This window comes from Rattus norvegicus, chromosome 2 (genome assembly GCF_036323735.1).
Source record: "Rattus norvegicus strain BN/NHsdMcwi chromosome 2, GRCr8, whole genome shotgun sequence".
Lineage (NCBI taxonomy): Eukaryota > Metazoa > Chordata > Mammalia > Rodentia > Muridae > Rattus > Rattus norvegicus.
The window spans coordinates 199,991,316-200,003,599 of NC_086020.1; the positions used below are offsets into that span (position 1 = coordinate 199,991,316).

The following is a 12,284-nucleotide window of genomic DNA, read 5'->3' on the forward strand; positions in this document are numbered from 1 at the left end:
TTTTTGGATACAAAGTGGATTTATAAGAATATTTTATATACAGTAACACATGTATTAGCAGTGAAAATTCTGAAAAAACCCAATTGCTATTATAATATTTATTTCATATATAGCAGTCAAAACTACTGAGAAGTTGAGTAACTGGGCTGAAGTTGCATAGTTACTGGGTAGAACTGGGAATCAGACCTAGAAATTCTTGATCCAGAGTCTAGGCCCTTAACTTTCATACTGTGCTGTCTTCTGAGATCCTCTCACTACTGAAAAAGCTCGTGCTACCCTAACAAGCTTGATGGTGTTTATGGCTAGAGCTACAAGCTTCTTTATGCTGACTGAAATGTATTTACTTCAGTGTCATGAAGTCTTTGACAGTATTCCAGTCTGTTTTCGCAAAATGATGATTTGTGGGTTCTTAGAATGTTCTAGGGTTAATAAGATGACTCTCCTGCCATGTTTGATATTAACACACTTTTGAAGAAAACTGAAGGCCTGCCGTGGTTAGAATCTCAGGGTGGACAGTCGGGACTGACCCTGTCAGGAACTTTGTGGAGGCTGTAGACTATAGATACCTGCTCTGGAACTTTTGAAACTTCTGTTCACCATAGTGGTCTCAGGGTCCGGCTGCCTGCTGGAAATGCAAAGGCAGAAGCCTGTCAGATCTGAAGCTTTATATCCAGAGCTGGTGCAGTTCCTTCTGACGCTTTGCATTGGTTTAAGCACATAGCTCTGAGAGAGTTCACTAGAGAACACCCAGGTAACAGGGGCAACAGACAAAAGACACTCTGGGATTTGTCTGAGCAGTGCTAAGAATAAACTTACTTTCTAAGCTGCCCTTGGGGATTTTAAAAGCCAGTCAATTTCTCATTCTCGAGATATCAATAGAAAATAGTCAAGCTAAGCACAAAATATTGGAGCTATTGAGGCATATAAGTAGTAATGTGAGCAGTGGTATGCTTGAGACCACAGTTGGAGACCATGGGGCTGGCTCAGCAGGACTCCTAGGAGCCTTCCCAGTATGTGCCTGCCAGCATTTAACTTGGTTGAAGAAAGAACTCTACATATAATGTCTTCCTAACCAAGCTCTCTGTTTCCTATTTTTCTGATACTTTAAATACATAAAACTTAATTACACTTTTTAATTTTTATTAGTTCTTTTTTTGCAGAACAGTAGGTGTAAGCGAGACTTTCAATAGTTTTCATAATATTCACAGACTTTTATTTCTTTATTTATTTTGTCCCCTACAGCACACTATCTCGAAAAATATGACAATTCATGCTTTGTTCCCTTTGGGCTCATACTTACTCATCTTGCTATATTGTACAGCCTTCTGGGTTTTTTTTCAGCCTAGGCAAAAAGAAAATTGCTATTAATTCTCATTTTCTCTTTAGCTGTCTAGATGTGTGAAGATTTTCTGGTGTGGTGCTAAAAAGGCATTGGAAATACTCAAAGAGAGTCGCAAGATAAATGAGCAGAAGCACTGAATGACAAAACGTCTCTATGACTTTTTCTTAGCGGAATGCAGATATAATGGTTAGGAAGAAGAGTGGTTAACGCTTAGAATAGAGAGGAACAGTTAGCACACTTATTCCAGGTAGCAATTATGCATTGAGTGCTAGCTCTGAATTCACTGATCAGACACCTTCATGCCCCAGTATGAACTCTCGTTGGTTTGACATTAGATCTCTTATTTTTAGAGGAATCTTTCATGCTTGCTGCCAACTAGTAATAGGTTTACATTGTCAGGCCTATGTTAAAAATTCACCTAGAGTTTCTGGCTTAGATATAGCATGTGCCAGCATTGCCTTATGAGTAACCTCTAAATCATTTAAAGGGTATTTAGCTGGAGTTACTGCAACGAACAGAAGCAGTGTGACAAATCCTGGAGTAAAGTCATTTACTTGGGGCCAAATAGCTGTATGGCTTGGATAATGGCTTTTAATTACTGTGTAGCTAAATTCTAGGTATCACATGAGGTGGACAGACAAGAGTAGTATTCATAAAACTGATCAAAATCACTGGTGGGGGGCTTTATAATACCAACATACAGCCCTATTCCCAAAGATCAGGATACAGTGGGCCTGGTTTGAATCCAGGGTTGCATTAAGTCCCAAATCAATTGTATGTGAGCCACTGAGTACATGATCAACTTGGTAAGATTCCATGGTAATTCTGGCACTACGTACAGCTCATTATGTGCTCATTGGTTGAAAACCAACCTATTATTCATTGCCAAAAAGCCAAGGTGTTCCAATGGACTCAATTACTTTGGCTATGATAGATACTAAATAAGGGGAGTGTTTTCGAACTATCAGCATATAATAAAATTACACTTGCCCCATACCTCAGACTGAAATTGACATATTTGTTTTCTGTATTTTTAAAGCATGACTAAAGATGTTGCAAAGTCCTCAAGTAGGCTGTCATGAATAAATAAACTTTCGTGTTACCGACTGGACATATGGAAGGTTCACAGTAGAAAACCGGCCAGTTTAATTTCATGTTTTATTTAATAAGCACAACAGTAGGGTATTTCCTCCTTGTTGGTTCTCAGATATAAAGATTGGGTTGTTTTAAAGCTCTCCATGTGTGCATATGTTTACAGGGTCTCCGTTTACATACTTTGTCCATTTTGCTGCTCGTAGAGAACATATAGTTAGTGGCTTGCACCCTTCACCGTGTGAGTTCCTCTAAGGGATTGCATTTTAACATTGCTTCAAGAGTATAGTTTCAAACACCTCTTCTGGTATCTTATCCCATCTCATTGGAGATTACACATAATTAGCACTCGAGAAGCAAGTTGAGTGTTTTTCATTTCCTATGTTAGAATTTAGGAAATCCAAGTTTCATGGGCTGAGTTTTATCGGCTGACACCTACCAGTGTGATGGCCGAAAAACAGAGAAGTCCAAAGTCTCCAGTTTAATTACACAGAAAGTGGAAGTGACAGTGGTCACTGTAAAATAAATCAATAATATTGTATTGTAGTCACTAAACAGTACCCAGCCAATTAGACAGACCTGTTAGTCTGTCCACCTATTTAGTCATCCATCCAAATAACATAAAAATTACCTACAGTGTTTCCCAGTGTGTTTCATATTGGAAAGACCAGAAACAACCCCTCCAGTTTCTAATCCTCATGATCTGAATGGTCAGGATAAAGAATGCATTGTTTTGAGGGTTTTTTGCTAAGAGGTTTTGGAAATTCTATTTTGAAAAACACTCACAGAGTTTAGCCTGTAGATTAAAGTCTGAAGTACTTACCGACAATGAATTTGCATTTGAACTTTTAAAAGGACTTTTGTACTCGTTAAGAGCTTTGGCCTATTTGTACATTTTCAAGAAATTTTGCTTTCTCAACTGCTTTCTCTTTCAAGTGAGTCACTTCACTCATTAATGCAGAAAGTCAGATCTCATTGTAGACTGTCATGTTTTCAACACACACCATGCCCAGAGCATACAAATTACCCTCCAGGATGGATCGGGGACTCTGCGTCTTTGAATAGATATTAGTCTCCTGCGTATTCTTATGATCACAACAGTAATTTCTATTGAAGTAAGTGGGCTCTCCGCATTTTCATTATAACGTCTTTCAAACAATGAATTGTCAATTGAGCTGTGAAAATGCATGCTGTTCTGTCTCCCATTCTAAGGGATTCATTTTGGCAGCGCCTTCTTTCTTCCTTTGTCTTTCCTTTTTTTTTCTTGAAAGCTATATAAAATTGTCTTCAAATGAAATGCATAGCAAGTAGGAAACTGGCCACTTAGGGCTGCATTTCCTGATGCAGGTGTAAGGCCTGGCTGTTGGCTAACAACACCCAGAACATTTCTGTTCACACCATCTCACGGGTGACAACATGTTGCTTTTAAGTAATACGATATGTAAAGACAGAGAGTCATTCATGGTGGGCTGGCCTTTTTCGTCTGAGAAATGTTTTCCCAGAAACTATACAGATTATACTTATCAGAAATCAGAGGAAGCTGGAGGGAGGGAAGGGAAGAGGTAGGGAGGCAGGAGAAAGAGGGGAAGAAAGGCGGGGGGGGAGGTGAGAAGAGAGGAGGCAAGGAAATGTACCATCTCTGATTTCTGCTATAATACAGTACTCCCCATGTGTTTTCTTCTTTTCTTTTTTCTTTTTTTTTTTTTCGGAGCTGGGGACCGAACCCAGGGCCTTGCGCTTGCTAGGCAAGCGCTCTACCACTGAGCTAAATCCCCAACCCCGTTTTCTTCTTAGACTAAAAGCTCTGAGGATCCTCTGTCCTAGATCATGGGGTTTTATTTGCTCCATTGTCATTTATGAATACCCAAATGTGCCACTGGGGGAATTTTGTGAGCTAATTGGAACCAAAAAGCAATTATAAGTACAGAATTGCAATCAGTGCCAAAAATATGTATTTTTATCCACGATGAAAATTAAATAACGTAGAAAATAGTCGTGATACTTCACAGCTGCAAACCATACAACTATGTGATCCTTATTTTAAGGAGTAAAAGTGTTTTTACACAAGTTCCGATTAGTCACATTGAGAGCTGTGGGTTTCGTTGTTGCTGTTTTAAAGCTTATTGTCTCCTCTTTTATCGGGTGCAAGTTGCCAAATTAAAATCAAGGTCTCCTCTGTTCTTTCAGTCTCAAGGTTGTGTGTTAGGCAAACTTGGCAATCTTATCGTCTTCCTTTTGGAGAGATTCATTTTATATTTCTAACACCTAGGAAAATGAATTTCGAAGGGGCAGTTACTTTGGTAGAGAACTGAGAGGTAAAAGTTATTGGTTTATGTATGTTCCTGAGAAAAGTTTTTGTTGGTTTTATGTTTTACCTTGTGTTTTTATTTGCAGTGTGCCTCAGTGGGAGATTACACACACACACACACACACACACACACACACACACACACACACACACACACACACACACGCAAACACACACAGAGAGAGAGAGAGAGAGAGAGAGAGAGAGAGAGAGAGAGAGAGAGAGAGAGAGGAGAGAGAGAGAGAATACAAACAAATAAAAATAAAATAAAAACCTTCTGTGGTTCGGGAGTTCCAAGTCAAATGAAACATTCATTTCACATGAAGCCAGTAGCAGAAAAACCTAGTATTAAGGGGTTGTGAACTGGCCATGCTGGATTTGGCCAAACATGTATTTTCTTCCTACTAAGGTAAGGAAATAAAAAATAAGTAAAAAAAAAAAAGAATTGCCTGGGATGATCTTCTTCATGAGACACATGCTTTCTCAAACCTTCAGCCTAGATATTTGAGCCCCCACCGTCATCTTCAGCCTGTCCCATTTTCTTAGCTGAAACCTTTACCCTCTGAGCCCCATACCAGGGTCATTTTCTCCAGTCTTTTCTTATTTAAAAATAGTTTTCGAAACACACAACTACCACACTGCATCCTGATTGGCCTGGCTAGAGAACCCCTGAAAGATGAGAAGCATCATTTTTATCTGTTTCCAGAGCTCAGAAAACGTGTCTAGAATAAATATTCAGAGATGCTCTATCCAGCATTTGTTTCTCATACATTTTCAAAGTCATCATTACCTCCGAGTTATACTTTATGTCACTTGAAAGAGCACTAAAGGATTCGTTTTTGTGAGAGAGTTCTCTTACAATCCTCATCTATGAAATGGGAATATTAACTTTTCAGTGACTCATGGGGGTTTTATGAGGTTCATAGGCAGCAAACCTGAAAAGGAATTGAAAGGGAGAAAAATTGTATGTCTCTGTAATGATTAACACTTTTGAAGAATGTACTTCATTTACCAGAAGTAGAAAAATGATTATCTGAAATTTTCATTTCTTAATCTAAATTTCATATTCCTCATGTTCAATTTGCATAAAGAGTCGCATTGGCAATGTGGGCTTTTGGAGATGTTTTGCCCTCCACATACCTACTATTGACTCCTAAATTTTCTTTAGCCCTTTTTCCCTTGTGATCCTGTGGAAAAGAGAAAATGATAAATTCTGTGGGGAGTGGCAGATGTAAGTCCAGTGTGGGTAGAGACCAGGAGTCCTTTCCACTCGGCCTAGAATGCCTCAAGACTGGAAGCTCAAGAGCGGCATGGTGCTGAGTCAACAGTTTCCAGAAACTTGGCTCAAAGAGAACTTACCACAGTCTTTGATCAGGAGGGATGAGGGAGGTGCAGGCAGGGAGAAGGGAGGAGTTGAACTTTCCTCCCTGCAACTCTGGAAGTTACTGCAAAGGATTAAGACTACACTTTCCTAATGGTTTTAGAACACAAAAGAATAGTAGCTCTAAGAATATGTTCCAAAACTGTGTGTTTTCTCTGTTGATCTAAAATTCAAGTGTCCATCTGTGTCCTCGTCAGAGGCAAATAGAACATTAAAGAATTGTTTATAAACATTGCCAGATCCTTGCTGTTAAGAAAACAGATTCCTAAATTCAAAATAAATCCAACTCATTTCTTTGATGTTGTAAACTAGAGTCAGCATCTTCCGGCACTGACCGGTATTTTTCTCAAGTCAGGTTCCTGCCATGAAGACATTTCTTCATGAAACCCAAGACTCAGGTCTGGTCATGCAGCACCCCTGCTGAGTGTGGGAACCTGTGTTAAGTCCCTCAGTTCACCTGTATTTCTGCATTGTCTCCCAGCCCTTGTAGAGAATGAGATGAAGCCATCAAGGCAAAATTGAACTTGTAAGTGTGTGGATACAAAGCTATTCTTAGCTGGTCAGTATATCCTATAATCACCAGACCTTTATTTTGACAGGTATTTGCCTCAAAATATCGAGTATTTTGACCCTGAGAGCATCATGATCCCTAATTACAGGAAAGGAGAAGTAGGCAGCGTATGACTGTAATAGAGCAAGGAAGGCCCCAGAGAGATGATTACAGAAGATAATAGACATTAGTAAAGGCTTGTAAGAAACACTTTCCCTGGGTAATTGCCAACTGGCTTTGATTGAATAGATCATAAACGGGGCTGGTGGGAGTGTTTCCAAGCGTACACACTGTATTGTGGGAGTTGGCAGAGCTCCTGACACAGTGGGTGAGGTCCTAATTGTTAACTCCGGAGATGGACACTGTTGGTTAGTTTTCTTACTTGCCTTTCTACTTACATTATTGAATTTTGTGCAGGAGAAAGCATAGATTAGCTTGCAATTTGAGGAAGCTACCGCCACCTAAGTAGAAATTCACATGTTTAGTGCTATACTTTTTTTTTAAATTAGAAATCGGGATAAAGTTCTGAGAAATTCTGTTGTCCTTTTCTTCTGTTATGTTACTGCCATGTAAGCTACATTCTGGTACAATTTCTGAAAGACTATGTCAATCAAAAAGTACACTCAGTGGGCTGTCAGTCTGGAATGGCCTCTGGTATGAGCCTTGATTGAATACTGTATGTAGTTCAGTAGAGCCTGAACATGCACACTCCCTTCAGATATTGGACTAAATGGTTTATGAATTTGTAATATACTGAATTTTAGTTATTCAGGACTCAAATTCCTAAAAAAGTGGTGATCATATCTATTTCCTAGCAAGCCAATCCCACACCCTTCAGTAAATACTTACTTCATAATTAGTCAACATGAAAGTAAGAAAAGAAGTTCTTATCTTCTGTCGGTAAATGCTATCAGGTTAAATTACTGATCTCTACCATCACCAGTCAACAAGTTTTAGATTCTAACACTGTGGGGGCAATAATAGCTCACTAGGAAACAGTAGAACTTGTAGGAGGTGCCTAGTACTGGAGAGCTGGGGAATCCTTTGGCCTATTCTCTTACTTCGTGGAGGAGGATATGGAAACTGAGAAAAACTGAGTGACTTATTTAAAATCAGAAGGCCAGGAACAGACAACCAGATTCCAAATGCTCTAATCACAACCAATTATTACTGTATAAGTTCGTTGTGATCTGAAAGCCCATAGAAATCTATGACAATGTAGCCAAAGTGGAAAAGACATTGACAAGGCGACATTATCAAGCGATCCTTGAACAGTGACCCTGTCTATTTATTTATATTCCTCACATGCCTGGCACAATGCAGTGTCTGCATTGAAACATCAAACTTTTCATCAAAACACTAATTCTGCTCGAAGTAGAAAATAATGCCTTTAAAAGTGCCCAATGTTGCATGAACATTGAACACACAAAGCCAGCACTTAGACCATTTCCTTTGTGCTTACTTCTGATTAGAATAACCAAGGTTAAAAAAAAAAAACCTTATTTCTCGTTGGCCATAATTAGAAAGGAAAAAAGAAATGACACATTTCTTTGGGCCTCTGTTGTGCCGAGATGAACTTGGGCTTTACATAGCTTCTCTCCGAGTAGGGTGCTTTCTGAAATGTGGCCAAACCTTGCAGATTTTTGGATCAAGCAACTACTTGAATTTTGGTTCATCTCTTTGGATTTAGTTCGCTGACTAGTTTTCTTTCATCAAAGAACTTCTTGTTTATTCTGCAAGAAAAAAATCTAACACTGTCGGGAGAGCGTGAGTCAGAATTGCACCATGTACATATTATCCAGTGAGAGTTGGAAGCAACACCTCAACGTACAAATAACATGCCGGGAGCTCCCGTTCTTGTCGGAGAAATACAGGGACCTTGCTGTAGACGTTTCTCCAATATAGCAGGGAGAATATACAACCATTATGCTCCTTTCCCATCTAACAAGTATAGCAATGCAGCTTCTAGTTTTATAGTAGGCTTTTTTTTCTTTTCTTAGTATATATTTTACAACCTTTGATTTTAACTGTTTTTTTCTACTCTCATCAGCCAAAATTGGAGAGATGGAGTAAAAACAAACAATTTTGTATAAATTAGAAGAACTATCAGCTATCATTGAGGTCTTTGCCATATATTTTGATGACTGGATCCAATGATCAGCCTATATAAATTGAAAATAGGTATGATTTCAAAGATGGCGCCCATGGATGAAGTCTGGCAGAACTATAAATTGCTCTTTATGTAGAAGTAGCAGCATCAGAAATAGGAATTTCAAGTCTTTATTTCATTTCAGGAGCTTTTAAAAATTTGTACATTAGCCAAAATGGGCAGCTTTTGTGTTGTTCTTCTGTGTGTGTACATGTAGACTCTGGAGGTCTTCATCATGCCCAGTAAGTACTTAACTCTGCACAATGGTGTCTGGCACCTGCCGGTGTGCGTGGGCAGGGAAATAGCTGTTTAGTAGGCACTGACTGGTGAAAATGCTTGCTTACAATAAAGCCTCAGTGTAAAGCACCAGCCTCTCGAGGACATAGACTGGCCATTAAAATGAACGTGATGATGAAAGTCCACGTTATTTGTGGATTAGTATCTTTGCCTGGACACAAGTGGATAATGGGGTTATGCATCGATTTCTGTTTTATTAAACAGTGAAAATTTAAAAGAATAATTTGAGAATAATTGAAAACAATATTGCAGATAAGAGAGAAAACGACTACATGGCACCTTCAAGTGGCTTCCATACATTTTAACTCTTCAATCTTTAAAACGCCCTGATGAGGTACTTGTGGGGAATGTTGTTGTCGTTATTGCGTACCATGGTGTCTTGCCTATGGCTCTGCAGCTTTTTACAGTAGACTAGAAAACAAAGCGAGCCATTCTGGTGACCCTTCCTAGAACACTACCTTTCTATATATTTTAAGAACTAGCTTAGACATACGTCTCACAGAATGTGGCAGTTACAATATAGCCACAGCTGTAACCACAGATCACCTTTTAGTGGATGCCAGTTTCTGACTGTTCACTTTTCTGATCACTTCCCCTCTCATTATTGGGGCACTTGTTTCATTACTTGTCTTTACAAAGTTCATCAGAATGATTATAAAAATAGTGCTCACAGTTATTTTATTATCTATTAACCTACTTAATATCTAATTTCTACCTACCTGTCCATTCAAGAAACTAATTTCTGTTTATTTACCTATATTTTAATAATTCATGGCCTTTCTATATGTTCTCCCCGCAGGGCTCGAGCTGTTTATTTCGGATAGTGCAGACAGGACTGGGCAGGGCAGTTGCTCTGGTCACTAGCCATGTGAGATAAACTGCTCAGTAGTCTCACAGCACCGTCATGCATATGTTCTGAGTGTTTAGGATACTGCAATGGGGGAGAATCTCTCACCTTTCATAAATAACCATTAATCTAGCCTTTTTACATTTGGCTTTCCAAATCTGTTTCAAATCATTCTGAACGCTTCCGGGAGTGCATTAAAGCTCCAATCCAGATAGTATTAGGGGGATAAATGAGCCACAGGGAAGAGATTTGGTATTTTTCTTAAAGCAATTTGTTCCCCTTTCCCCCCCCACAAAGTTGGAAGCCAAGCAATTTACGATTAAGATTTTCAGAGGACATCTTCAGTCATGTTAAGCCTTACTTGTCTGTGGGTTTAAAAATGCAGTTTTAGCTCTGGCATCCTGGCAAGCATTAATGCTTTTCTCTCTACAGGTAGATTACAGGTTTATTTCTACTGGCAAATCTAAAATAGCTTAAGTTCATTATGATCCACTGTACACTCTTTTAAAGAACAATGAGGAATACTTAAAACCCCAGGTCAGTTAGGAATGAGTAAGAACTTGACTATGCATATGTATTTGTGATAATTAGGAATATCTGAGAAAGTCGTCAGTCATTTCAATTTAATGTTTTCTACAGTAGCAACCTGCCTTTCAGAAATGAGGGAATTGTTATTGTATAAATTATAGTTTAATATTTTGTGTCTGCTTCAATTTATTTAATGAGTCAAAAAGGCGCCTCTACTCTCCACATATGCAATTCTTGACCTATTTTCTCGGGTCCTTTCCAAAGGAAGTATTTCGTAAAAAAAGACTCATCTGGTAATGTTAAATTTACAAAGTCCCATCACATGATGCACGGTTCCCTGCAGAATAGACGCATACAAAGATAGTGTACGACATATCAGGTGACACACCGTGCAAAGCAGGAATGTTTTCAAGTTGACCTTGAACATGTTAAAGGACTCGCAGAACAAATACCAGACAGGAACATAAGTACAAGATTATCCTCTATGTCTGGCATTTGTAATAGACATAAAAAAGATGTCAAGCTGATTATTTCACCCAGAATAAAATTCTCATATAAGAATAAAAGAAGAAAACTCAGATTTACGTCTTTCATCAGGGTTAGTAAAGTCCTCAGAGGCACCACATTAAGTGCCTTGGAGGGTGGTTTATTTCTTAGTTACAGCCTGCAGTACCGTCCATGTGTAGGGGATTGGCAGCTGCTCCACCCATTAGTATTAATGAATTACCAATGTGCATCCCACACACAACCACCGAGGAGCCAAAGACATCCTGCCTACACACTGCTTTGTTTTGAATCCTCCAAATGTTACAGGGTGACTATTGATTTCAAATGGAAATCAATGAATATAGCATGCATACCCCAGAACTAAGACTAATGTCTTACAGGAGTAGAAAGGAACTCTAACCTCATTCATCTGTTAAGATAGGCCACAGTGGCTCTCATGTCTCTGCCTTAAGGAACTTGTGTGATCCTTTTACAAATATAACTGTACTGCTATGGCATTTCATTAAGAGACATTCTTTTTATTAGTATTATTATATTTCATCTTTCTTTAAAAGTCTGGTCATTATCCCCCCTCCCGTTCTTCCCTCCCAATATTCCTTACCTCCCCCATCTCCAAGAGGATGTCCCCACTCCCCACACACCCCCACACCCTGCCAGGCCTCCGCATTCCCCGGAGCCTCAAATCTCTCGTGTGTTTTAATGTTGGTGCATTTTTTCAGCATGTTAGTCACAACTCAGAAATTGAATCTTGTTACCACCTATGTACGACTACTGCAGCTCTGCTATTTTTCCATTGCTGTTCATGACTGTGCTGTTGAACTTCTAGCAGTTCATGTTGTCCAAGGCTTCCATGGCCTTCCCTCAATATGCAAGGCTTCAATCAACATGCCAACAGACATCTATCAGGAGGAGAGCTCAGCCGCAGTCTCCCTTTTTGGGTCTGGCCCATTAGCAGACAAAGGTGTAAAGCGAGGGAATGGCCCATATATGACTGTTGATGGGCTTTCTGCGTGTGCTTGCCATCACTGAGATGTGAAATAATCACAACTTAGACCTTTTATCCTGGCATGATTATTGGTTGCTACTATTTACCTTAAAATGGTCCTAGTTTGTGCAGAAAATATTTCTTACGAAGCTATAGTCTCTTGCATCAGGATGACTTGTTTCTGTTCATCAATTTCCTGTAGTCAACTTGGTACTAAAATAGAAAAAGATTTTTTTAAATGTTTCTGTCAATGCATGCTCATAAGCTATCCAATTCAATGGACTTACTTCCACCATTT

The 12,284-nt window shown here is 39.1% G+C and overlaps 1 protein-coding gene and 1 long non-coding RNA gene across 5 annotated transcripts in view; one reads left to right on the plus strand and one right to left on the minus strand.

Annotated features, from left to right (window-relative positions):
• Positions 1-12,284, plus strand: part of Vav3 (vav guanine nucleotide exchange factor 3) — a 342,484-nt gene that overhangs the window by 291,455 nt on the left and 38,745 nt on the right. The gene's annotated exons all lie outside the window — the stretch shown is intronic.
• Positions 1,199-7,630, minus strand: LOC120100919 (uncharacterized). Of its 2 annotated transcripts, none has more exons than XR_010064386.1 (2): positions 7,523-7,630; positions 1,199-4,699 (listed from the first exon to the last, which is right to left on the minus strand). It is a non-coding gene; the product is annotated as an uncharacterized LOC120100919 (long non-coding RNA). The 2 variants fall into 2 exon arrangements; XR_010064387.1 differs by having other exon boundaries at positions 1,199-7,134; positions 7,523-7,628.